The sequence below is a fragment of the Phascolarctos cinereus genome, unplaced genomic scaffold (genome assembly GCF_003287225.1).
Source record: "Phascolarctos cinereus isolate Bilbo 61053 unplaced genomic scaffold, phaCin_HiC Scaffold_2;HRSCAF=192, whole genome shotgun sequence".
Classification (NCBI taxonomy): Eukaryota; Metazoa; Chordata; class Mammalia; order Diprotodontia; family Phascolarctidae; genus Phascolarctos; species Phascolarctos cinereus.
This window is the reverse complement of record NW_027555625.1, coordinates 98,057,842-98,085,825: the sequence shown is the minus strand read 5'-3', so window position 1 is coordinate 98,085,825 and position 27,984 is coordinate 98,057,842. Positions and strand designations below refer to the sequence as shown.

At 35.1% G+C, this 27,984-nt stretch overlaps 1 protein-coding gene and 1 pseudogene across 21 annotated transcripts in view; both read left to right on the top strand.

Moving 5' to 3' along the window:
* Positions 1-27,984, top strand: part of NRXN1 (neurexin 1) — a 1,404,735-nt gene that overhangs the window by 51,738 nt on the left and 1,325,013 nt on the right. The window lies entirely within an intron of this gene.
* On the top strand, positions 20,810-21,429 carry LOC110215059 (small ribosomal subunit protein eS27 pseudogene; annotated as a pseudogene).

Sequence of the window (27,984 nt, the reverse complement as noted above, 5' to 3'; positions counted from 1 at the left end):
GTCAAGTGAAAAAATTGTATGTTGTGAAATTAATTCATCTTTCTCCCAAAATCTTTTCTTTTTTAGTCTCAAGGTAGAAACACAAAATGGAGTGGTAGATGTGTGATTTTCAGTAAGTGTTCTAGATTAAATCAGATGTTTACTGTTTTGTGGCATTCCAAGGAGAAAAAAAGTCTATATGCATATTGTTGTGGGGGCTTCTACATGTATATGTGTATATCCAATCTTTTGGAAGGAGTTGGGGTCAAATGAATTACCAGGTTCACACAGATAGTGAATGTCTGAGGCTAGATTTGAATTCAGGTCCTTCTGATTCCAGGGCTGGTGCTCTATCCCATGTATATATCTATATCTATCTATATCTCTCTATATGTATATGTATATGTATATGTATATGTATATGTATATGTATATGTATATGTATATGTATATGTATATGTATATGTATATGTATGTAGATAGATATATACATGTTAAGAAATATGTGCATATAACACATGCATCTAGATTATGGTGTGTATATATACAACCTTAAGAAATATGTGCATATAACACATGCATCTAGATTATGGTGTGTATATATACACCTTAACACCTCAAGGGATTTATGATAGCATGTACACATACAATTTTCTTTTGCTTAGCTTTGATATGGGAGTGGTTCTTAAATTTCCCAAGGGCTATTCTATGGCAAGTTCCACCATTCTTTGAATCAATCACAAGCATTTCTTAAGCACTTTGTATGTGCCAACCTTGAAAGGTTTTGGCATGGGCCCAGTGACAGACTGAGCACCAGCCTAGTTGAATGCAGAAGGGGATTATTTCCAAATGTTTGCCTTCTAAGGAATGCTTTCTTTGGCCACAATGACTAACAAAATGAATAACAATATAAAAAGGCCCTCAGTGCTCTTTGCAGCCCCCTTCAATTTCTGTAGTGATAATGACAGGACAGGAAGACCAGCTGAGGGTACTAAGAATCACATAGCTTTTAGATGATTTACAGAATTTGTTTTAAAATTTTAATTATTTAATTCACTAATTAGTACATTACCTGGCACATAGTAAATACTTAATACTTGACTAACTAATAAATAGACTATTTGCACTCTTGTGATATTTGTCCCATGACTGGCTAATGTACATGAGATATTTGTATATATACACACACATGTTTGTACATATGTCAGATATTTGGGGGCAAATAGCTTGGAATTTTGGAAATTTAGTGGTTTAGGGCAGTTATTCTTTCAAATATTCTTAGTCAGAAGAGATGAGATGCTTTAAAGCTGTCAACTTTAATCCTTTTTGGTAAGAGATAAAAAGATCTGAAGGGCTCAGCTTAAATTTCCTCTTGTAGAGATATAGATAGAATGTTAGATGGATAGATAGTCATAGTTAAACATTTATTCAGTACTTACTATGTTCTAGACACCGTGCTAAACATTGGGAATACGAATACAGAAAAGGGCTGTTCCTGCCCTCAAGTAGCTTGAGAACGAATGGGGAAAGAACATACACACAAGGAAGCTGAAAGGCGTTGGGGAGGGATGGGGAATGGGGGCTGAGCTGTTGAGTAAAGGTAGGGAGCAAAATGTTGGGGAAACCAGAGATGTCCCAGAGTAGTTAAATCAATGGAGAAATGAGATGTTCTAAGCTAAGCTTCTTCCTTAAATGGAGGTTTTGAAGTTCATGACTCTATCCTTCAATCAGAGCAAAGGAGAGTAGGGATTACTGATGCAGATGGGATATTACAGGATGATGTGGTTTTCCCAGTGCTAGGCTTCCTGAGGCATAATGGAGAAGTCAGAGAAATCCCAGAGTAGAACAGCCAGGTGAGAAATGAGATATTCTGACCTTAGCTCCCTCCTTAAATGGGGATGGATAGATGAGATAGAGGTATGGTATGTGAGAATAGGTAGATAGATAGTAGATATAAATGAAAGACAGAGAAGGAGTTTTCTACAACTGTCAGTTTTCAATTCCTGACACATCATCATTGCTTTGGAAATAAATGTTTTGGAGTGAAGAATTATCTACAACAGTGGAGAGAATTTCATACAGGGGATCTGCTAAACTAATGAAATCACACCCATATATACATACATATGCATATTTACATATATGTAGTAGATATAGATATATCAACCTTTAAGGAAAGTAAAAATATGTTGTTATAATGAAATTTTCTTATAATAAATATATTCTTAGAAATCACCTTAACGATTTGTAGGAATAAAGGTAAAAAGAGGTGATATCCAACTGATTTTAAAATTAATCTCATCCTATAAATACACATTTAAGTATAGTTCTTTTCATGCTTAGCCCCTATAGAATGGTAAGGTGGTTTCTAAGCATGTATATAACAAAATTCCTTTGAGTACATATATGTGTGTATACACACACATATATATATATGTACGTGTATATATACACATACATATACATGTATACGTATATATATATATATATGTATGTATGTATGTATATATATATTCCTCAAATGTGTGTGTGTGCACACACATTCATACACACACCAAGGAATTTTGTTGTACCTATCTGTATCTGGACCTGTTATTTCACCAGCTCAGGGAAATATATGCTTGAAACACCCTTCCATTGTTATAGAGTAACAACTTATAATCTAAAAGTATCAATTAATAAAGTGCCTAATATTTGCCAAGCATTAGAACTTAGTCGTCTTAGAAAATTTCTGTGAGGACTGGGAAATTAAGTGACCTCCCAGTGGCACACAGCTAGTATATATCAGAGGCACAACAAGAAACCAGGTTTATCCTGATCCCAAGGCTAACCCTCTCTCTATTACACCATGTTACCACGCAATAATCAGATACTTTCACAGAAAGTTTCTTGGCCACAATTCAGAGAAAGTACTTTATAAAGAATTTAGTACTTTATAAGGTTAAATTACTTCTTTTCCCATCAATATTATTAGCCCCATAGAAAATATTTCTTATTCAGTTTTATTCTTATAGATTACAAACTGATAAAGGGCATACTATCACTTTGCCCATAGAAATAGAAAAAAATGTGTTTTTATTTTAGAAAAATTCTGGTTTTAGTGGAATTTATTTTAACATAAGAGAGCAATAATTTTAATCACATTTTATCATAAGAGGCTGTATAGTACAGTAATACTAAATGGAAATAGAGACAAAGTCCACTAAAACATATACAACAATCTCTGTGGGCCACATGTTGACTTAGTTTTAGATTTAATACTATTTGTGTTTTATTTTATTTTTATTTGTTTTGCTGAAAATATCCCAATGGGGCAGCTAGGTGGTGCAGTGGATAGAGCATTGGCCTTGGAGTCCGGAGGACCTGAGTTTAAATCTGGCCTCAGACACATAATACTCACTGGCTGGGTGACCCTGGTAAAGTCACTTAACCCCATTGCCTAGGCAAAAAAAAATAAAAAAAATAAATAATTTTTTTTAAAATGAACTAAATACATCCCAAGTATATTTTAATCAAACTCCGATACTCAAGAGTGCCGTGGGCCACGTGCAGTCCGTGTGTTGCATATTTGACACGTGCTGTGCTTAGGTAGACCACAAGACCTAGAATCAGGAAAACCTACATTCAAATCCAGCCTCAAATACTCACTAGCTGTATGAGCCTGAAGTTGCTTAAGAAGTAACTCTCAGGCTCTGTTTTCTCATTTATAAAATGGGAATAATAATAACACAGCAAAGGGTTGTTAGAAAGATCAAATGAGATAATATGTTAAGTATGTTGTAAACCTTAAAGTTTTGCAAACTTTAAATGCTCACTATTGTCATTATTATTTTCTGGGGGAAAAAAAGTTTATATTTTCAGGGTAAGTTGAAAAGTGAATAGGTAAACTGTATGTGTATATGTGTGTGTGTGTGTGTGTGTGTGTGTGTGTGTGTGTGTGTGTGTGTGTAGGTGGCAGGGAATTGGTTGAAACAAGGATATGGTCATCTTCCACTTAAGGCAAAGGAATGGATATAGGGATGGAGAACCTGTGACCTTGAGGCCACATGTGGCCCTCTAGGTCCTCAAGTGAGGCCATTAACAGAATCCAAACTTCACAGAATAAATCCCCTTAATGAAAGGATTTGTTCTGTAAAACTTAGACTCAGTAAAAAGGCTACACCCAAAGACCTAGAAGGCCATATGTGACCTCGAGGCCACAGGTTCCCCACTCTTGGACAAGTGTGGATTAAAAAGACATATGCATGATAATGAAACTCATAGACAAAAATAGTAACCTGTATTATTACTCTACATCTATATCTGTATATCTGGATCTAGATCTATATATCTATCTCCATCTCTGTCTCCAATGGTCTCTCTCCATATAAGTAAATATGTGCATGTGGAAAGCAAAGAGTTATGATAAAAAGAGCATAAAATTACATATCAGAAGACTTCCTCTATATCTACACCAAACTATGCATTTTTTTCTTTTACCATTTTGTCCTATCCCTTTGATTTTGTGACTCTTCCAATGCTAATTATACAATTAACATAGGAATGAATATTATATTGTCCTTTGGCATCTCTTATATTATCATCTTGACCTGCTATGTGTCTCGTATTATTTTGTCTTTCTTATGATAACAAGAACATATCTATCTTAAGCACACACATGTATATACAGGCATGTATGTGTCTGTGTGTTTGTGTGTAAAGCAGCCAGAGGTGCTTAGATGTGATGCTCAGGAATCTTTCCCAGTGGTAAAGATTTATACACCTACTCTTTCTCCCACTTAGCTGGTTTAAATGATCGACTTCTAAAAACAGCAAGAGACTGCCTAGATGATCTCTGGAGCCCTAATTTTTCCTACTGTCTCTTAGGTAGAACCTTGTCCTCAAACGTTGAAATTCACACACTTGCTCATTATAAATCTTTCCTTCTAGAGCATTCTATGCTAAAAAGAAAAGCAGATTAAAAAAAAAATTAAGACCTAAGTAGACATAGTAGAGATGTCAAAGTTTGTGGAAAGACTGTATGGTAACCTGTTCCTATTGGGATACTTTCTGAAAGTTAAAGCTATAAAAATAGAATAAACAACAAAATATATGGAACAGATAGTTACCCTTCAATGATATCTATTACTAACCATTTAAGTTTCAGAGAGATATACCATTTTATGGAAACAGCCAATATTTTATCAAAATACTTTCTAGTCCTGTTTTCCACTTCTCTTCCTTTCATATGATCATGTATGTTTAATTCATAAACAGAGGGTCTATTGACTTGAGAGAGTTTTATCCATAAAGTCAGTCAGTCATTCAGTTGACTATGTTTTAGATAATGTACTAAGTACAGAAGATAAGTGAAAGTCATAAACAGTCTCTGTCCTCAAGGAGCTCACATTCCATTGGGAAGGATAACATGGAAAAATTATACTATACACATATGTATGTGTGTGTATATATATATATATATATATATATATATATATATATATATATATATATATATATACATATATATATATATATATATATATATATATATACACATATACACATATACATACATACACATACCTGCACACATGTCTGTGTATTCACAGAGTAGATAGGAAGTAACATCAGAGGAGATTACACTAGCAACTAGGAGGACAGGGAAAGGCCACCTGGAGAAAAGATCTGAATTGGGTATTGAAAGAAGCCAGGCATGCGAAGAGGTGGACATGAGTCTATTGCCAGATATTAGGGTTGGTCCATGCAAAGGCACAGAGACTGAAAATAGGTTGTCTGGTTCGAGGAACTACAAAGCTTAGTATAATTGAGTTACAAAGCAGAATATAATAAAATGGAAGGAGACTGGAAAGATAGGGAGGGTCCAGGTAAAGAAGAACTGTAAATGCTAGAGGAGTCTATATTTGATCCCGGAAGTAATAGGGAGCTCCTGAAACTCCTTGAACACAGGGGTGGTATGGTCAGACCTATGATTTAGAAAAAAATCACTTTGACAAAGGAGAGAATGGTTTGGAGAGAACAGAGACTGGAGTTAGAGAGAGGAATTACAAGGCAATTGCACTAGTCTGGGGAAGATGGAATGAGAGTGTGAACTAGGGTTGCAGTGGCTTGAGTGGAGAAAATAGGACTTATAGATAAATAGACAGATGAGCAACAAGGCTATTTAGAAAAAAAATCTTGTAGATACTATTTATAGAACAGATATTTCCACAGTACAATGTTTTGCAGAGAAGAAAAGAGCATAACAGGAAGAGGTTATCAATAATGTAGACATATAGCAATACAATATGAAATGATTCATGAAGCAGGTCAGATCTGAGGATCCTGGTATGGAAGCACAGTACCTCCCTACCACTCCCTTCCATCTCTACTTGCTCTTTTTGAAATATTAAGAATTTTTCTCACTACCCTAGCTTGAAACTTTTAAACTAATCTGAATAAGAAACATTATCCCTCTTTAACTATCACTTCTAAAATGATGACCTGCACTAAAATCTTTTAACAGCATTCTTATCCAAGGCGTAATCACTTTCTAACCTACTCTCAGGCCTCTCTGTCCTGATCAGCTTTAGGAAGGACTTTTCCACCAAGTGATTAATACAGTGATCTGTCTAAGAGAGGAAATAAATCAGTGATTAATTTCTCTTGAATAGAAATTTCTCTTGAATTTGCCTTTGATGAGTGGAAAGTTGAATCCTTAGAGAGGGTGTTCAAAGAGGAATTAAATGGTTTTAAGAAAATAGTTTTCTAGGGTGCTCTTTTCTGAGACTGTTTCTAAGCTCAGTCTTGACTTTCCCTCACCCTTTCCCTCCCTTTCTTGTTCTTCTCTCCCTTCCTCTTTCCCCCTCTCCTTTTCTCTTCTTCTGAAAAGAAATCTTTACAAGTAATTTAACCTAATTTTGAAATTGTTTCTGGGAGATGTGTGCCTAAAATGTTTAGTACAGAATATTCTTCCAATCAATCAATAAATGTGTATTAAGTGATTATTATGTGCCAGGCACTGTGGTTGCCACTTTAATGTATTCAGTACACATTTATTGAGCTCTTACTATTTACAGGGTTCTATGATAGGAAGAAATATTTGTGGTATTTTTAAGAGAGTCTACTTTGGAACTTTGTTGTTATGGAAGGAGAAATCACCTACACAAATCATCCTTAAATATTGAAGATGCTGGGGGCTACCTATACCATAAGGTAGAGTTGAGGGTGGATATTTCCAAATCTGTTCTCTGACTTCTCAGGCTTGAGAAGCAAGACAGATTTTAAGAAGAAATGCAGTATTTGGCTAGGCAGACACGATCATGATGCTTCAGTGGAAGTTTCTATGTACCTGTAACAGTAAGTTTAGCAGTGGCCTAGGAGAAGAATTCAGAGATTTAAAGCTTGAAGGAATTTGAAATGCTGCCTGGTCCAACCTCTTCAACTTATTTTATTGTCCATCCTCTTCATTTTTTGTGTTGTTTTTTATTATTTTAAAAATATTTTCCCTAGTTAAATGTAAAGATAATTTTTAACACTCAATTTTTAAGCTTTTGTGCATCAAGTTTTCATTCTCCCTCCTTTACCTCCCACCTTTCTAAGACAGCAAGCAATTTGATAGAGGTTATATATGTGCAATCATGTAAAATCCATTTCCATATTAGTCATAGTGTGAAAGAAGAAATAGACCAAAAGGAAAAAAAAACTTTGAAAAAATAAAGTGAAAAATAGTATGTTTTCATCTATATTCAGACCTCATCAGTCCTCTTTTTCTGGATGTGGATAGTGTTTTTCATCATGAGTCCTTTGGGATTATCCTGGATCACTATGTTGTTGAGAATAGCTAAGTCATTCATAGTTGATCCTCATACAACATTGCTTTTACTGTGTTTAATGTTCTAGTTCTGCCCCCTTCACTTTGCATCAGTTCATGTATGTCTTTCAGGTTCTTCTGAAATCAGCCTTCTTGTCATTTCCTACAGCACAATACCAGTCTACAACTATCATATACCACAACTCATTTAACCATTCCCCAATTGATGGAGATCCCCTAAATTTCCAATTCTTTGCCACCACAAAAAAGCTGCTATAAACGTTTTTGTACAAATAGGTCTTTTTCTTATTTTTTGCTCTCTATGGGATACAGACCCAGTAGTGGTATTACTGGATCAAAGGGTATGCATAGTTTGGTTTCTCTTTGGGCAAAGTTCCAAATTGCTCTGCAGAGTGCTTGGATCAGTTCACAACTTCAGCAACAGTGCATTAGTGTACCAATTTTCCCACATCCCCTCTGACATTTATCATTTTTATTTTCTGTCTTATTAACCAATCTGATAGGTGTGAAGTGGTACCTCATAGATGTTTTAATTTGCATATCTCTAATCAATAGTGATTTAGAGCATTTTCCCATATGGCTATAGATAGCTTTGATTTCTTCTTCTGAAAACTTCCCATTCATGCATTCATCAATTGGGGAATGACTTGTATTCTTATAAGTAGTACTCAATTTCGATATATTTGAGAAATGAGGCCTCAGAGATACTTGCTATAAAAATTGTTTCCCAACTTTCTGTTTGCCTTTCACCTCAGTTTATGGATGAGAAAACTGAGGCATAGAAAAATGAAATGATATACAAGATCACACAGGTATTAAGCATCAGTTGTGAAATTTGAATCCAGGTCTATTGACTTCAGTGCCATTGGTATCAATAAACTATGGACACTGGGACCTAGGGAATGGACAAATTCCTTTCACATTTTATAGGACATAAAGATAAAAAGAAAGTCTGTTCTCAAATAGATGGCATTATTAAGCTATATCAGGTAGGCATGGATTGGGGAATTAAACTACAACTGCTGTGTTAGACTGATACAGAGAACTGTAAATAGCTCAGTTTGATTTTTCATGGAATGTAAGAGAAATGGCCCTGAAGATCATCTAGTCCAAGCCACTTTGGTTTATGATCTCCTTCCCTCCATCAACCTATAATATAAGTAATCCACAATTGGGTATTCACCTTGTCAGGAACGACTGACACACAGACAATGTATCATAAAAGATACTTATAATAAAGTGTCCTTTATTCTAAGTAATTTGATGTAACCAGACCCACAAAGCATTCATTGTTAGTGTGAGCCATGTGTCAGATTGGGGGCAGGGATGACTTTAATATTAAATTTTAGCTTTATGCATGAGAACAGAGATTATAAATGAGTAACATAAATAAGAAATGTGAGACCACTTGAAAGTGAAGATTTTAATAGCAGTGTCTATGTTTAAGCAGTGCATATGACAATTAAAAAATGTTTCTTATGGATTTGTTAAATTGTTTACAAGGTTTTCTATGCCAGGTAGCTATTGTCCCTTTTGCCATCAAAATGTCCTTAGAAGTAATATAGTTATGCATAAGTAAACATTACTTATACTTGCCACTAATTTGAATGGATTTCCCTTCAAATTTAGGATTCTATCTAAAAGTCTTCAGTTCAGAGATATTTTGCATAATAAATTGTAGAACCCTGAGCACAAATATGAAAATATGGACAGAAAAAAGAAAAGGAAGAGGGAAAATATGGAGTCAGAGAAGGTAGATTAAAGCTATAGGTGGGTTTGAATAGAGAAAGGGATCTAAAACTGGAATGTGAGAGGAAACAATTAAATGAAAAAAAGTAACAGTAGAAATAGAACATGAGTAGAGGGACAAAGGCAAAAGTGATTTGAACAATGATGGGAAGAAGAAACACAGCAACAACATAGGAGAAGGAATCAGGAAGGGATTTATTGATTGAAAGTGTTGCACAATAGGGTGTTATAAGCTATATTAAATGGTGAAAATATACTTTATTTAAATGAATTTTCCTTAAAATAGGAATAATAAAGGTAACAAAGGAGGGTAGCCCCTATAAAAAAATCTCTTGATAGGTTTTTGAAAAAGAGATAATATTCGCCTCCTTTTTTTTATTCGCTTTGAGGACTGCCCAATTCTATCTATTCATACACTCCCTAACTCTCTTCTAGTAAGATGCCTTTTTTTTTTCTTGTGGAAATGCTTGCATCCATTTTTTTCTTTGTTGAACAGACAAAAATGGAAGCCAGGTTATTCACCTTGGCAAGTATAATTTTTTTGGAACAAAAATGTAAATAGCTCCTGTGAAAACTATGCATTATTTCATGGTGGGGAATTTGCTTGGAGGAATTTCTAAATGAGTTCCAACATCATAAAAATGGGAATAACTAGCAATTCAAGCTAATATTATGATGCCTCTAAAATATTTATCAATATCACTAATCATTCTACTAGGAACACAGATAGTGCTTACTGCTTAATATAAGATGAATTGGGTTGTATTATTCCTTAGTTTATAAATGTATACTCACACATCCATACACACTTGTATATTATATATTATATATATATATATATATGTGTATATATACATACATATATACACATATGTGTGTATGTATACACACACAACACACACACACACACACATATATATATATATATATATACACACACACATATATATACACACACATATAGTTATGTATTCCTGTGAATATTAGAGTAATTGTTTACCTCAAGGGAAAATGCCCTGTTTAACAAACTTTTCTATGTCTCTGAATAGATACTGATCATGATTAGTGCATAAACACTGAACCTATCCGAGATTCAGCAGAGTTCAGGGGTGGGGAACCTGTGGCCTTGAAGCCACATGTGGCCCTCTAGGTCCTCAAGTGTGGCCCTTTGAGTGAATTCAAACTTCTCAGAACAAATGCATTGTTTGAATACTAAATATCAAACAGTTTAGAGAATAATCAACTTTCATAAGATCATAGGTTTATAGCTGGAAGGGACCTTAGATGTCCGTTTTACAGATTAGGAAAAAGAGATCGTTTTTGCCCTCCCTCATATCCTCAGCATTTAGCGACAAGCCTGACACAAATTAGGTACTTAATAAATGCTTGTTGCGTTGACTAGGTCTGGAGGCCTAGGAAAAAAGTGACATGGCTAAGATCATATAGATAGCAAATAGTGCAGACAACATTTGAAATCATGTCTGCTGACTCCAAATTCAATTGTCTTTCCACATTTCGTGCAGTTGTACTTATTTCTGTGTATTGTCTGATAGAATAAATCCATGGTTATGAGCTTTTGGTGAATGTTGGGAAATCTAGCTTTCCTATCACTATACCTACGACAGCCTTCTCTGGGCACATGTGTGGTTAATGGCCTTTTGCTCTAATGCCAAGTCTTTTTTGCCATCCATTAGTTCCCAAGAGAATGTTCTTTTTGTTATTGATTAAAGGGAAAATTCTCTAGCTGAAAGGAGAATTGTATGCCTTGAAATAATAGAGGAGGCATGAACGACATGTAGTAAGCATTTTGCAAACCTTTAAGTACTGTATAAATGCTTCTTACTATTATCATTATCCAATCAGAGTATAGGCATTTAAGGAGCCACTGGACTAAGGATGTGCTTCTGTTGTGGTAAAGACTTGATTTTGAGATTATAAAATTCTAAATTTTGATTTTCTTAAAACAAATTCAACCTTTACGGACATATGAAGTCTTATTTGGCTCAATGTTTTTTGACTGTATCATTAGAGACCTTATACAATTGTGTGCCATTGTATCATTCATTAACATCTTAGAAAAAATGAAAGTGAGTTTGTTGAAGTGCTAGGTTCTACTTCTTAGGGTAAGGGGACATTTGAGAGCAAAGAGTAAGAGCTACAACTATAAAATCCCTTTGATTTGGTGTGAAATGACTTCTTCCTGACAACTGCCAGTTAACAAATATTGCCTACCAATGAGTAACAGCCAATCTGTCCCAGAAGGATTTATAAAGAAGATGGGTTTTTAATGAACTTTAAACAAAAACCTTAACATGAAAAATCGTAATTTGCTTATTGAGATTTTTTTTCTTTTTTCGTTCCTCCCTTCTTTAACTTTCTCTTGGAGTTAGTTTGTTGATAGATAATCCCCAAAGATTTCTCCCTGTGCATAATGATATTTTAGCTAAAAATCAAAACACTGGAACCTCAGTGCCCTTATTTGTACTGGAGATGTATATCTGGGATTATTCATCTTCCATTTTTGACATGAACTCTATGACTGAGATTTGGTAGGAAGAAAGGAAGCTTTAATCCTTCACAAATATTCATTATTTCCTCTAGTAGACACATCCTTCAGCAGTCCTATGATTCATCAGATAGTGTCATGAGTGTCTCTCTTCCTATGGTTGCTTCTGTATATTTAGCAGCCATTACTTCATAATAAAAATTACTACAGAGGGTAGTCAGACATTGGTCTCTTGCACTTTACCAGTAGCCTGCTGAATTAGCAAGCTTGTCAAGTTGCTTTTTGGCAGCAGACATGTCTTGATTGTAGGCCCTTTAGTTTCGATGATGTCAGGGATGAAAGTTCCCTAAACACTTCCCTTAGATGGAAACTGTTTCTCTGAGTATCAATTAGCCCATTAAGACTTATTACAAGTCTGTTCTGTCAACGGAACTCAGCTTTTTAGCTTTTCAAACATGCTGGGAAGATAGACTATCTTGAAATTGAGCGAGCGAACAGTTCAAGCCTTTTATAGTGCTTTCATCTGTTTTTTTTTTAAACTTCTGTGTGATGTCTTTGTATTAGTCCTGATTTGTCAAGCCATGATTTTGGCAGATTATTATTGAGTAGAGCTTTTTTTTTTGTATTTATTTGACTATAAATGCTTTTTGATTGGTTGATATATGCTATATATTTGTCTCTCTCTCATCTTTTTATCTATTTATCCCCCCCACCTCCCCACCCTCCAACTCCTGATAGGATGCTGAAGCCTTGGAGTTAGGCAGACTAGCCTTAAGTCCTGCCTCTACCACATAATGGCTGGGGATCCTTGGTAATTCACTTACATTCACAATGCCCTAGGTGGTTCTCTGAGGCTGTAAGTAGCATAAAAAGGGTCTATACTTGTAAAGAAAATTTCTGAGAGCTCAGTGACACTTGTCACCTATGAAATCAAAGCACTCCCTGTAACTACTACATTCCCCTGCACATATACACACAATAGAGACTTAGGAACTATTCCTGTGATTTTGTTAGTATAGAAAGTTTGAATTCAAGGCATTGTTTTTGCTGTTTTTGCTCACTCTATCCATTATGAGCTGCTTTACTTTTGGAGCCCTGAAGACTCATATGTTTATTCTTTGTTGCTGTTGTTCAGTCATGTCTAACTCTTTGTGATCCCATTGAGGATTTTCTTGGCAAAGATACATGAAGTGATTTGCTATTTCCTTCTCCAGCTCATTTTACAGATGAGGAAATCAAGACAAACAGGGTTAAAAGTGTCTTGGCCAGGGACATATAGCTAAGAAATATCTTAGGCAGAATTTGAGCTCAGGTTTTCCTGATTCCAGTCCCAGCACTCTATCCACTGTACCACCTTGCTGCCTGATTGACAAAAAGTTTAATTAAAAGTAGTCTTTAATCTACTTAGGTGGAATGAATTTCACAAATAGTTCTAATCACATGCCTGGAATATATCTATATTGACATTAATATCAATATCTATATGGATGGAGACTGGACTTGAGAATACTTTGGTGTATGACCCTGGGTGAGTTAACCTAAGACACCAAAAGGTTAAGTAACTTGCATATGGTCACAGAGCCAATATGACTTAGAGATAAAATTTGAACGCAGGTCTTCCTGACAAACAAGACCAGATCACTAGCTTCTTGAGTATAAAGAAGTATAAAACACAGCTTTATAATTACAAAATGTAGGAGGTGTATTGTTCAATAGCAGTTGTTTTGAGAAAATATCTAGGAATTTTGTCGTTCAGTCCTTTCAGTCATTTGTGACTCTTCATGATCTCATTTGAGGTTTTCTTGACAAAGATAATGGGATTGTTTGCCATTTCCTTCTCTGACTCATTTTACAGATGAGAAAACTGAGGCAAACAGAATAAGTGACTTGTCCAGGGTCATGCAGCTAGTAAGTTTGTGAGGCTGGATTTGAACTTGGGTCTTCCTGACTAAAGGCTGGGCACTCTATCTATTTGCCCTGTAGCTGCACATCTAAGAATTTTAATGGACTGTGATTTAAAAATGAGTGAGCAATGTGATATGTCAAAGAAAAAACAAACAAACCCAAAAACTTCATGTGATCTTACAGTGCATTAAGAGCAAAATAGTTCCAAGGACAGGAAGAAAATAGTTTACTTTTATTAGCTCTCTTTTCAAGTATTGTTTGCAATTCAGGATGCCACAGTTAAGGATGATAGATAGATTGGAGAATATCTACAGAAGAGAGGCGAGCAGGGTAAGGGGCTTTGAGGCCACACCATAGGAAGGGTAGTTGAACAAACTAAGATTATAACCTAGATAAGATTAGGCTCAAAGGGGAAAAGTTAGATAACTTCAAGTATTGAAATGGTTACCATGTAAAAAGATGGATTAAATTTATGATTATTGGGCCTCTAAAAATAGAACCAGAAGCAATGGGCAAAAGTTGCAAAGACATTAATTTAGACCACATGTGAGGAAAAATAGTCAATCAATACGTATTTATTAAGTGCCTACTATGTGTCAGGTGCTAAGTGTTGGGGATACAAAGAAAGGCTGAAAATACAGTCCCTATCCCTAAGGAGTTCACAATCTAATAAGGGAGACAATGAGCAAACTAACATGTAGAAGCAAGCTATATAGATGATAAATGGGAAGGAGAGGCATTAGAATTAAGAGGGATTGGAAAACGCTTCTTGTAAAATATCAGATTTTGGCTGGCATTTGAAGGAAGCCAGGAAACCCAGGATGTGTAGAAGAGGAGAGAGAGTTTTCCAGCCACGGGGAACAACCAGTGAAAATGCCTGGAGCTGAGAGATGAAGTGCCTTGTTTGTGGAATAGCAAGGAGGTCAATGTCTCCTGATCTAAGAGTACCTGGGTTGTGGGTCAGAGGAGTGTAAAATGTAAGAAGGTGGGTGATGGAGTATATGTAATGAAGAGCTTTGAAAGCCAGGCAGAGGATTTTTTTATTTTGTCTTGGAGGTGATAGGAAGCCACGGTAGCTTATTGAGAAAGTGGGGTAAAAGGTTGGACCTACCCTTTAGGAAAATCAGTCTTGCAACATAATGTAGTGGGGAGAGACTCATGGCAGGTAAACAGCAAGCTGTGATAATGACCTAGGCATGAGGAGAATAGAGTCTGTCCCAGGGTTGAAGCAAGATCAGAGAAAAGAAGTGAGTGTATTAGAGAGCTATGGCAAAGGTGAAATCGATAGGCCTTAGCAACACAGAGATATTTTTTAAAATAGAGTTTTGCCCCAAGACATAGTGGGTTTGCCTTCCTCTATTTTATTAGAGGTCTTCAAGCAAGGGCTAGATAATCACTTGTCATGTATTTTACAGTGGAGATTCTTTTTGTTCATGTATTGGATTAGATTACATGTTGACCAAGGTTCTTTTCAGCTCTCATATTCTGTGATTCTATCTAGTTGTTTATGTATCTATCATCTATCTATCTATCTATCTATCTATCTATCTATCTATCTATCTATCTATCATGTAGTATGTGATAGGTTTTATATTATATAGCACACATTATAATAGTAAACATATGATATGCATAACATTATATAATGTGGCACCTCCATATAAATATAGATAGATAGATAGATAGATAGATAGATAGATAGATAGATGATACAATAAATATTGTATCATAATCCACACAAAATAGTCATTGTAGGGAGGTCCTAGGGTAGATATTCCTTCCACCAATGCAGATTGCCCTTTGTCATCTATGAACTATTATGCAATGTGACTTTGGTAGAATCGATTATATTCTTTGAGCTTTCCCACTTACAGGTGCATTCCTTACCTGTAAATCAGATAGTCTCTCAGATCTTTCTCCCCTAAATTTTGATTTCCTGATTCCATGTTTTTAAGTATCATTTTTGACATTTTCTCTAAGATTCATCTTGTAGCTCAGCCCTGATTCTCCTGGGTTTGTAATTCAGAATTATTCCAGGTTAGCTGCCCATGATACATTATGCCTTATGAGTGAAGAGGTGGAATCTTAACCTAAATTTTGCTTCGTCAGCCATCTACAGGATGGAGAACCTGTAGCCATGAGGCCACATGTAGCCCTCTAGGTCAAGTACAGCCCCTTGACTGAATACAAAATTCACAAGCAAATCCCCTTAATAAAAGGATTTGTTCTGTAAAATTTAGACTCAGTCAAAAGGCTGCACCTGAGGACCCAGATAGCCACATGTGGCCTCGAGGTCACAGATTTTCCACCCCTGACGCTCACACCAACCCACATACAAACACCCTACTACACACGCACACACACACACACACTTAAGTGACAGCACAGTATTCTGAATATATGAGGTGTTTTACTAAATGTTTGTTAAATTAAATTAAGAACGTAGAAATATGAATACATTCCAATTCTCATGCAATGGGAGAGCTGGTTTGGAGTTGGTAAGAATACCAAGGCCAGAGTCCTTCCAAGCAGGGCTTTATTGTCCTAAAAGCAAATGCAAACAAGCAGCTCAGGACACTGGTTTATTGGGTGGATGGGGAATGGAACTTGCTTATATCAGAGCTGGGGGGAGTAACTTATGGAAATTTGCTTTGGCATAATCTTTGTACTATGCAAGCAAAAAAAGACTTGCACCTGCGCTGTACTGGGTCTTCCAGTGGCTACCTTGAAATAGCCATACTTTCACTCTCGAAAGTCCCTTCATTACCGTATTCATAATATGTAAATGGAGATTTTGACATCATATAACTTACTGTAGGGCATCGAGGAGCCTCACTGTGCTTGCTTGGTCTTGGGAAAGTCCCTTGACCACAAGGCTGCTGGTGATAGGGTGGGCTGAGAGTGCCTAGACCACAAGGTCACTGGAGATAGAGTCTGCCACTGAGTGGTGAGGTTGCCTATTCAGTATATGGGGGGAAGTAGTTGTCTGCTTAGCATATAGGGCTAAGAATATAGGGGAAAGGGTTACCTAACTAGGATACAGGGAAAGGATAGGGCCTCACTACTCTGGGGGAAAAATAGGACTTTGCTGTTCCTACTCCACTCACAGATATGAGGGACAAGTTACATTGCATAAAGACTGCCCTAAAAATGTCTCCCTAATTATGATGCCCATGTGCTACTGAAGCTTCCTAGAATTTAGGGTTGGGCCCTTTAACCCAAAATAAGTAGCTCATTGTATAATAATCAACAGACACTGAAGATAGGTCTCTTTTCCTAAGTTGGCCAGATTTGAAGAGCCCAGAACTCTGAGGTAGTGAGGTGGTTCAGTGGATACAGCTTATACAGAATACAGTGGAGTCAGGAATATTTGAGTTCAGATCTGACTTCAGACACCTAAAAGCTGTGACCAATTCACTCAATGACTCAGTTTTATCATCTGTAAAATGGGTTGTAAGGATAAAATGAAAGTACATATAAGCCCTTTTCAATTTTAAAGCACTATATGAATCATCATCATCATCATCATCATCATCATCCCTGGGGCTACACTGTGCTCCCGATATAGCCAAGGACAGGGCAAAAAAATACTCCTCTATCCTCTTGTTACTTTGAGCTTATATCCTTGTGAAAAATATAAACTGCATATTTTTTAATATGAAGGGCTGTGGGTTTGTTAAAGTCAAAAGCAACACAAATATTTGCATTAGCCTTAGACATGATAAATGATTATCTTATAAAAATGTTTATAAATAAGTAATTAGTGAGAAGGATGGTATGGGTATGTTGGAGAGTAGAGGAAATTAACTGCAGGAAATTCCATAAAGCAAGTGAACTTTGACCTTGGATTTTAAGGCAGTGACAGAAGGGAAATCCATCCGTGCTTTTGGAACAGATTGTAACAGAAAGTGTTCAAAAGCTAAAAAAGCTAACTGAGCTACAAATAGAAGTTTAAGGAAGGAACAATTTAACAATGAAGGCATACAAGGAAGGAGTGGTCAGATGGCGTGGGATTTTCAAAGAAACTCATTTCAAGGTTTCAAGGATGAATGATGAAAACTATATAAAAGGGGAGTGAGGTAGTAGATATTATATGTATTGAATTAGATTTTTATTTTATTTTTCCAGTATTCTGCTACCTCTATCTGCATGAAAAAAGACATGAAAGAAATAAAAAAAAAATGAAGTGATAGTTGAGGAATGAAGAAAGATTCACAGGTGGTTACCTCCCAATAAGAGTGACCTTTGCTGTATACTATGATGAATGGTGGAGTCTAGTAAAATTAGAATAAATTAGTCAATAGATGTTTTCTAGCAATAAATATAACCTGGTAATAAATTAATCTGCAAATGTTATAGTTTACATTTTTTAATGTGTATATACACTTTAATAAAACAATAAGGAAAAAGTACTTTGTATGTTTTCTAAACTCATTTTTCCTTTAGAGCATTTTTTTTAAATTACGGATTTTTATTTTTCACACTTATACTAACTGCATATACTTTTTCTTTTTATTTCTTCATTTTACATCATTTCCTATGTCTTCCTATGTTGCTTTGTATTTATAATGTGAATCAATCATTTTTATTTCACAATAAGTTCCCCTTATATGCATATACTGCAATTTATCCAGGCATTAGGCATTGTTGTTGTTTGTTCAGTTGTTTCATTTGTGAACAAGTCTGTAATTGCTTTTGGGGTTTTCTTGGCAAAGATACTGAAGTGCTTTGCCATTTCCTTCTCCAGCTCTTTTTACAGATAGGAAAGCTGAGACACACAAGGTTCTGTGACTAGTTCAGGGTCACATAGCTAGTAAGTGGACAGATTTGAACTCAGGAAGAGGAGTCTTCCTTACTCCAGTCCCTACACTCCATCTGCCGTGTCACTTCTCTGCCCCTCATAGGACATAGCCATTGCAAACAGTTTTGTATTATTAAAGAAAAAAAATCTATGAATATTATACATAGACAGATCTTACGTTCCCAATTTGCAGTATTGTTGGTATGTAATTGTAATAAATTACCTTCCCAATAAATGATATTCTTGGCATGTAATCATAGTATAGGATCCAGAGATCTGGGCACTTTTATAACTCTTACTGTATGCTACCATATTACTTTCTAAAAGATCATACCAATTCACGTCTCTCCTTGACTTGGTTTTTATTGACATTTCATTTTATCCTTTTGAAATTTAATGTGGCTTAAAGTTGCTATCTCACATTCATTCATATTTGTGTTTCTCTGATTGGTAGATAGTATGACCAGTTTTTCAGGTAATAATTGATTTTTTTTTCATACTGCCTATTCAGATTCTATCTGACTACTTGGCAAGTGGGTCTTAGTATTATACACTTGAGTCAATTCTGACATTCAATTTCAATGTCAGATTTTCAGAATAATTAGTTATAAATATGTTTTTCCCTAGTCTGCTTCTTTACTTTATATTCTGAATTATTTCTTAAATTAAATATACAAATCTATTTATTTTGTCTGATATATTTTTAGTTGTGACATAGGCATAAAATTCCTTTTTATATTTATAATGAATATATTAAGCTATCTTCTTCTTTTATGTTAAAATGTATAGGATTTTAGAGTTAGCAATGGAAGGTGCCTAAAAGGCCATCATTTTAGCACCCTTCATTTTGCACATAAAGTAACTGACATCCACAGAAGAATTGAAATGACTTGCTGAAAGTCACACATGTAAGTAATAAAGTCAAGATTTGAATCTAGGTCCTCTGGCTCCACTTCTGGCATTGTTTCTACTATAACTTCTTTTAGATGATTATCTGTTTGAAAGATATCCTCACATGTAGCATATCAAGATATTATGTGATTTTTTTTAAGTGGACTGTACAATTTGTTGAACAGTTTTGATTGAATAAATATCATTAGTGTTTTCAGTTATTGGATTTGGAAAGCAGTATTCTCATATATTCCTTTGCTGCCAATTTTAGCTTATCTCCTCTGCTCAGTTGATCTACTTTTTCTATTTTAAAAATAGTACCAGGATAAAACTAGATGGTTTTTAATAATTTAAAGCTCAAATAGACTTTGAAATCCATATGTAAGTCCTAATTCCTCTTTTTTAAAAATCCTTTTTAATGTCTTATTGTTCCCCATGTGAATTTTTCACTTAATAAAATTTCATGAAGAAGCAAAATGGTGCTATAATTGGTAGCAAATTAAATGTATAAATTATATAATCCATTATTGACACTTTCACCATATTGTTTTCCTAGGCACTGGATAGGTCAGCAAATATTAATTTTCTTTACTTTTATGGGTAAAATTACTTTTAGTTGTAATCCATTTACATTAGCTTAATGTCAAAATATGATATGCTTTTATTATTCTGGAGAATTATATTTCTCATTCAAGCAATTAAATTTGGTTATTATGAGTGATGGAAGAAAGTGGTAATTTTGAGTGGTTTTAGCTATCCTATCAACAGCATTTATTATGTTTATTTTTCTTTGAGTAGTTTGAAATTTCTAAAAATAGTATATCATTTGCAAGGAAAGATATTTTTACCTCCTCTTTACTTATGCTTATTCCATGAATTTTGTTACCATCTTCCAATGCTTATTTTTCTCAAACTCTGTCAAATATTTTGAATGTTTTTATGCCATAAAAATGTGTATTAATATTAATCTGATATTTCTTTTAGCCAAGAATTATTCAATAAACTACTTTTTACATTTCATATAATTTTAATATTATATCATATTTTATTTTAAAGTAGCTATTCATATTATGATACCTAAAATTTTCTTTATTAATATAACTATTAATTATTTGTGCTTTAGAAAATTTTACAAATGTCTTTGAGAGAGAACGGCTGGCCCATTCCTCCCATTAGTTTATTTTAACCATCAAATTCAATTTCCTTGAAACTATTGAAATCTGTAACTTATATTTTGTGGTTTTTTAATCACAGTTACTAGGACATTAAAATATGTCCTCAGTATTGATTTTCTAACAGACTTTTCTTCCCCCAAAAAATTTTTTTTTCTGTGGACTTTGTATTTTACATCTCCAACTGCCTTTTGAACATCTCAAACTGGAGATACAGTAGGCTTCTTAAACTCAACATGTATTTGTTTGAATATTGTCTCCCGCATTAAATTTTAAGTTCAGTGAGGGTAGGGACTGTAATTTACCTTTTTTAAAAATATACCCTGATTTCTGGTGGGGAAGATATCCTCATGCCAACATGTCTCTTGCAAAACACCTCCTGCACCTGTCTCCCAAGGAGACGAAGCAGAAACACAAGAAGAAGCTCCTGGTTCAGAGTCCGAACTCATATTTCATGGATGTAAAGTGCCCGGGATACTATAAAATCACCACTGTCTTCAGCCACGCACAAACAGTGGTTCTCTGTGTGGGATGCTCCACTATGCTCTTTTAGCCTACTGGAAGAAAGTCAAGACTTACAGAAGGATGCTCCTTTAGATGGAAGCAGCATTAATGACTGAATCAAGATGATTGAGAAACTGTAAAGAATATAACAAATTTGATACATATATATATGTATGTATGTATGTATATGTATGTATGTATGTATGTATATATACCCTGCATTTAATGCAGTGCTTTGAACATACTGAATATTCAATAAATGTTTACTGAATGATTTTTGTTATGAATTTAGTTGTCATGTCATTATGACCAATTGACTGACCAAATGAAAGAATGTGTAAGTACTTTGTCCCAGGCACTACAATGCAAACAAGAGGATACAAATGTGTGTGTGTGTGTCTGTGTGTATATACATATATATATGCAGAAAAAGAGAGAGAGAGAGAGAGAGAGAGAGAGAGAATCAGTCAGTCCTTGGCTCAAGAGATATTAGATTCTTATAGGGAAATAGAAGCAATATAAGGGAGTTATAGTCAGGAAAGTGAGTTTAAGTTTAGGGAGTCATAAAGGTAAGGAATTGATGTGTGACTGCTCACTTGTCACACACTTTCTAGAAGGAATGCGGTTATTGATTTGATTACTTTGGCCAAAGCAAGAGAGTGTTTAATATTGATATACTCTTGTCAATGATGCCATTAGTTATAATTTAATTCAATTTTTACAAAATCTCTGTCTTTAAATTTAATTTTTTTCAAATATCATTGTAACTTGAATTTCTATAGGTAAGTTGAAACAATAAATATTACTTTATTCTACCATCTTATATTTACATAAATCTTTTGAAATGAACTATGCTTACTGTTAGCAGTATATTAATGAATTGTGATTTTTTGTAATCTTGTCAATGACCTCTTTTTTCTTTTTATATCAGATTTGACTTTTCCCAAAACTCATTAAATACTTTTTCATCTTTAAATGTCCATTTCCCCCCTCAAAATGAAAACTTATCTGGCAAGCTAATTTTCAGACAAAAGATTCTCCTAATTCCTTCAATAAAACTTCAGTGAATCGCTGTAACCTGATTCCTTTTAAGCTGTCTAGTCTACGTTACTCTTCCCCTGCTCCTATATTCTTCAAGCAAGGGACACTACTAGCCTTTCTAATGTTCCTCACACAGCAAAGGACACTCAACCTCCAGAGTCAATGCAATTTGCAATGGGTAGCCCCCATGCCTGGAATTGTCTTCCTCTTCATCCCCATTCCCTGGCTTCCCTGGCTTCCTTCAAGTTTCTTGTAGCATCTTAACTCTGAGAAACATCCCTTGGTTGCCACTGATATCAGTTACATGCAACTAGGTGGCACAGGATAGAGTACTATACTTGAAGTCAAGAACATTCATATTCCTGTGTTGAAATCTGGACTCAGACACTTACTAGCTTTGTGACCCTGGGCAAGCCATTTAACCCTGTTACAGTCTCAGTTTCCTCATCTGTAAAATGAACTAGAGAAGGAAATGGCAAACTACTTCAGTAAGTTATCTCCAGTGTGTCCAATCTGTACTTTCTGTGTACATAGTTGTCTGAGTGGTGTCTCGCCTATTAGAATGTGAGCTCCTTGAGATCATAGACTTTTTCCTCCTTTCTTTGTCTCTCTAGCCTGTTGACTAGAAGATGGATGCTTAAAAATGCTTGTTGACCTGACTTAACTTGGAATTGCTGTTCTGCTATTAGTTAACTATTTGAGTTGGGATTTTATCATTTAGATTTCAGTTTCCTATCTCTCGTGATTAGTGGATCTCTTAGGTCCTTTCCAGGAGTAAAGCCTAGGAATATAAGCCATTTGGGGTTCTTTGCATTTTCATTTTCATACTTAATTGGAGTTGATGTGCGCCTAACTACCGGAGTCCAATTATAAAATTTAAAATGAAAATAATATCTGAAATTCTCTAGTATTCTCTTCTTTTTCTATCTTTTCCTTTCAGGAAAAATACTCCAAGCTTATTCACATTAATGCCACTAGATTATCATATAACTACTATTAAAACACTTAATTCTCTCTCTCTACCTATGTAAAATAAAAACACAGGGTCAAAAAGACGGAGTGATGAAGAGCTTTAGATGTTATCTAGTGCAACCTTCTCATTTGACAAATGAGGAAACTGAGTCACTGAGAGGTTAAATGTCTTGGATCATGTCAAAAATATATTAAATGACAGAATGTTTTTTATTTGCATTTTCCAAATACAAACATGCCAATGTGTGGAGAATAAATCATGTTTAACTCAGGAATATTTTCCTCCTCCCTTGCTTCCAAACACAATTTCTAAGTCAAGAATTGGCAAATATCACTAAAATGCAGTGGAGTTATTTGGCAAGCTACTCATCTGGTTAAGGGAAAACCTCACCTCTACCTGTGTTTGAGAACCTAAAATGGAAACAATAAAAACAACAATTAAACAGGCAGTAAAATGACTGGTTGGTGTAATGCCAGGATGACCTGAAGGATCCACCTACTTCTGCAAGTAGCAAAGGAAGAATGTCTTTTAGAAAGTATGAAATACTAGTGTGGTTTAATAATGCTACCTTGCTTTAATAACTTTTAATAACCAAGGCTTGTAATTTTTCAAATATCCTTTTGGTAAGCAAAATTAATGTGTAAAATTGCTAAGTGAAATTTAAGCATATATCTGAGTTTTAATGCCCCCTCTTTTTATTTCGGAAAGAAATGTGCACCATGGAATTGTCAGGACATTTTATCAAGTGGATCAACAGTCTGCACAGGCAAAGTCTGGGGAAATTTAACTACCAACTGTCCTACTACATCCAGACCAGAGCAAATCATCTGAAGAAAATGCAATTTCAATTAAAACATGCTTGCAGAGAACAATCTTGAAAAATGTTTTCAGCTTGTGGAACAGTATATAAAACCCTGGGCCTGGAGACAGGAAGAATTAAGTTCACATTCAGCCTCAGACACTTACTAGTTGTGTGATGCTGGGCAAGTCATTTAACCTCTGTCTGCCTCAGTTTCCTCACCTGTAAAGCAGGGATAATAACATCGCTAACTTCAGGGTTATTTGAGGATTGAATGAGACAATATTAGTAAAAAGTGTCTAACATGGTGCCCGGCATATAGTAGCCATGATATAATATTTATGGGGCAGCTGTGTTGCACAGTATTTAGAGCACTCAGCCTGGAGTCAGAAATACTCCTCTTCATGAGTTCAAATCCAGCCTTACATGCTTACTAGCTGTTTGACCAAATCATGAAACCCTGTTTGCCTCAGTTTACTCATCTGTGAAATGAGCTGGAGAAGGAAATGGCAAACCACTCTAGTATCTTTGCCAAAAAAACTCCAAATGGGGTCATAAGGAGTTGGACTCAGTACTGCAATAGCAATAAATGTTTATTCCTAGCTTTTGGCTCTGCTCAGACTTAACAAATGGTATTCTGATATGTAATTTAAATCTATAACAATTTCTAATCACATAAGCGTAATGATAGCAGGGTATTAAAGTATCCAGGTATTCTCTTAATGTGTGCCTGAAAGAAGAAAATAATTTACCCCCTCCTTTCTCCCATATTTGTTTCATAATAAAATTAATTGATACAAAATTTTTACTGCACCCATTATAATCACCCATAATTTCTTCATGCAACAAATATTTGTCAAGTACCTACTGTGTAAGGAGGGGGGATGAAAATATATGAAAAAGTTTACATCAGGAGAAAAGCATCTACACCTTTGAAAATGAAATATGTAGAAAAAAAATACACAAAGAAAAAAAGATTCAAAGGCTTGAGGTAGACAATGGCACCTTATATGAACCTAAAAGAAAACTAGGAATTCTTTAAGTTGGCAGTGAGAAGAAAGTACATTCCAGGCATGGCATACCCTGAGCAAAGATATAAAGGTAAGATATGGCATATTTGTTCTTGATACAGCAGGTATGGCAATTTAGTTGGAAGGTAAAATATATGGAAGAGAAGAATATGCAATAAACACAGAAAGGGTAGAAAAAAAGGACTAGGGCATTTTGAGTTGGGGTATGACAAATTCCTAACAGTGTTTTAGGATATCAATTTGGCAACTGTGTTGAGGATGGGAAGAAGGCAGAGTCTTGAGGCACAGAGACCAATTAGGTGGCTCTTGAAATTACAGGCATGCCTTAGAGATAGTGCTGGTTTTGTTCCAGACCCCTGCAAGAAAGAAAAAAGTGAATCACACAATTTTTTGATTTACCAGTGCTTTTCAAAATTATGTTTACAATGTACTATAACCTATTAAAGGTACAATAGTGTTGTGTTTTTAATGTATATACCTTAATTAAAAATAATTTATTGCTAAAAAAAATATTAACCATAATCTGAGCCTTCAGCAAGTTGTAATCTTTTTGCTGGTGGAGGGTTATGCTTCCATGTTAATGGCTGCTGACTGATCAGAGTGGTGGTTGCGGAAAGTTGGAGTGGCTATGGCAATTTCTTAAAATAAGACAACAATGAAGTTTGTTGTATTGATCGACTTCCTTTCATGAAAGATTTCTCAGTAGCATGTGATGATCTTTGGTAACATATTACCCACAGTAGAAATTCTTTCAAAATTGGAGTCAGTCCTCTCAACCCTACTGCTTGCCTTGTCAACTAAGTTTATGTAATATTCTTCAATATGGTTGTTTCTCATGTAATAGGGAGACTGAAAGAAAGGGAGTGGGATGAAGGAGGCTGGTCAGTGGAGCAGTCAGAATACACACAACATTTCTTAATTAAATTTGCCATTTTGGGCATGTTTTATGGTGCCCCCAAAACAATTACAATAGTAATATCAGAGATCATTGATCATAGATCACCATAACATATAATAATAAGGAAAAAGTTTGAAATATTGTGAGAATTACCAAAATGTGACACAGAGACACAAGGTGAGCACGTGCTGTTGGAAAAGTGGCGCTGATAGACTTGCTTCAAACAGGGTTGCCACAAACTTCCAATTTGTTAAAACAACAAAAAACTGCAATATCTGCAAAGCACAATAAAATGAAACACAGTAAAACTAGGTGTGCCTGTAGTTTATACAAAGGATGAGGAAAGTCTGTTCTAGGGAGTGATTGTGTGAGTGGAATGGAGGCTAATCTCGTGAGACATGGTTAGGTTGGTTGAATCCATAGAATTTGGTAACTGATTAGAGATGAGGAGGAAAGAGTTGAGAATGATTACAAGGTAATCAATTACAAGATAATCTGTGTAATAATAATGTTGTTGCCCTTAACAAAAATAGGGAAGTTGCAAAGAAGTTAATGTTTTTGGGGTGAAAATAATGAGTTCTATTTGGAGCATGTTGAGTGGGTGATGCCTTGGGAACATCCAGCTGAAAATGCCAAATAGGCAGTTGTTGATGCAGTATTGAAATCCCAGGAGAAAGTCTTGAGCTATACAGAAAGGTCTGGGCATTATCTGCAGAGAGGTGTGATAATCAGATGCTTATGAGAGCACAAAAATGCAGGTAAAAGGTGAAGAACAAAGCTCACCAGTTATCCAGATTACTGAACCAGGATAGGACAACTCCTGACCTCATTCTGTTCAACTTAATGAACACTTACTAAGTACCTAATATGGGAGGAAGGGGGAAAAGATAAATAGATTACAAGGAAAGATAATATAAAACTATGAGACATATAAACAACCAGTTCAAATGAATAAGCTTGGAAATTCAGAGGTTGATTACATGATTTGGGGCTTATTTCCGCTCTTTGCTATCTTTCTTTATTCTTAGCTTTCAAGTATTTCACTTACGGATTTTCAGAAGGCAGAGTCACCCAAAGTGACTTGCCAATTGAACAATATTACTTCTTATTGGTAACTTTGGTAAAGCTGTGGAAAAGGAAATGTTTGCAAGCTCTTGCATATGCCATAATTCCCTTTGAAAAACCTTAATAATTTATTTTATGCAGATGTATTAAAATATCATCAATGTGATACTAAAACAAAATTCATTGATCATATACCCAGTAACTTCACTCATATCTTTGAGAAGAATCTGGGCCCTTGGGTGATTTGAAGATATGTTCAGAAAGGACCTGTTTTATTCATATAGAAAGAATATAGAATTTTTCCTTAATCTATCTCCAGAGTTCTACTGAACTATCACATTCATTTTTCCATATCATTTCATTAAAATAATTTACATTTTATAGAAAAATACAAAATTTGTTCTCCATGATCAGACCAGTGTGATTAAAAGGAAAACATTGCTTGTTCTTACATATTTTGTATTTTTATTTGCTGTTCTGCCTTCATTTGGTTTGTAGGTCTGCCTAGACTTTGTCCCAACATGAGATCACCTGAGAGCTGGCTAGTTTCCTAGCACTTTGTTGAACAAGCACAGTACTGTGCTGAGGTCAGGCGTAGGATTCCCCTTGTGACATTTACTGGTGGAACAATTCCATCTTCCCTCCATCTGGTAGAAAAGTGTACTTACTTATTTCAGCTGAGAGATCAACCCAATAGAGCATTCTGATCTGTGGAAAGGAAGTCTCATGTTAAGCTTCCTTTGCTGAATATCACACTAATGGCCATAGGAGATGATATAACAATAACAACAATTAAAATAATAATGGCATTTCTATAGTGCTTTAAGTATTGCAAAGCACCTTGTAAGGATTATCTA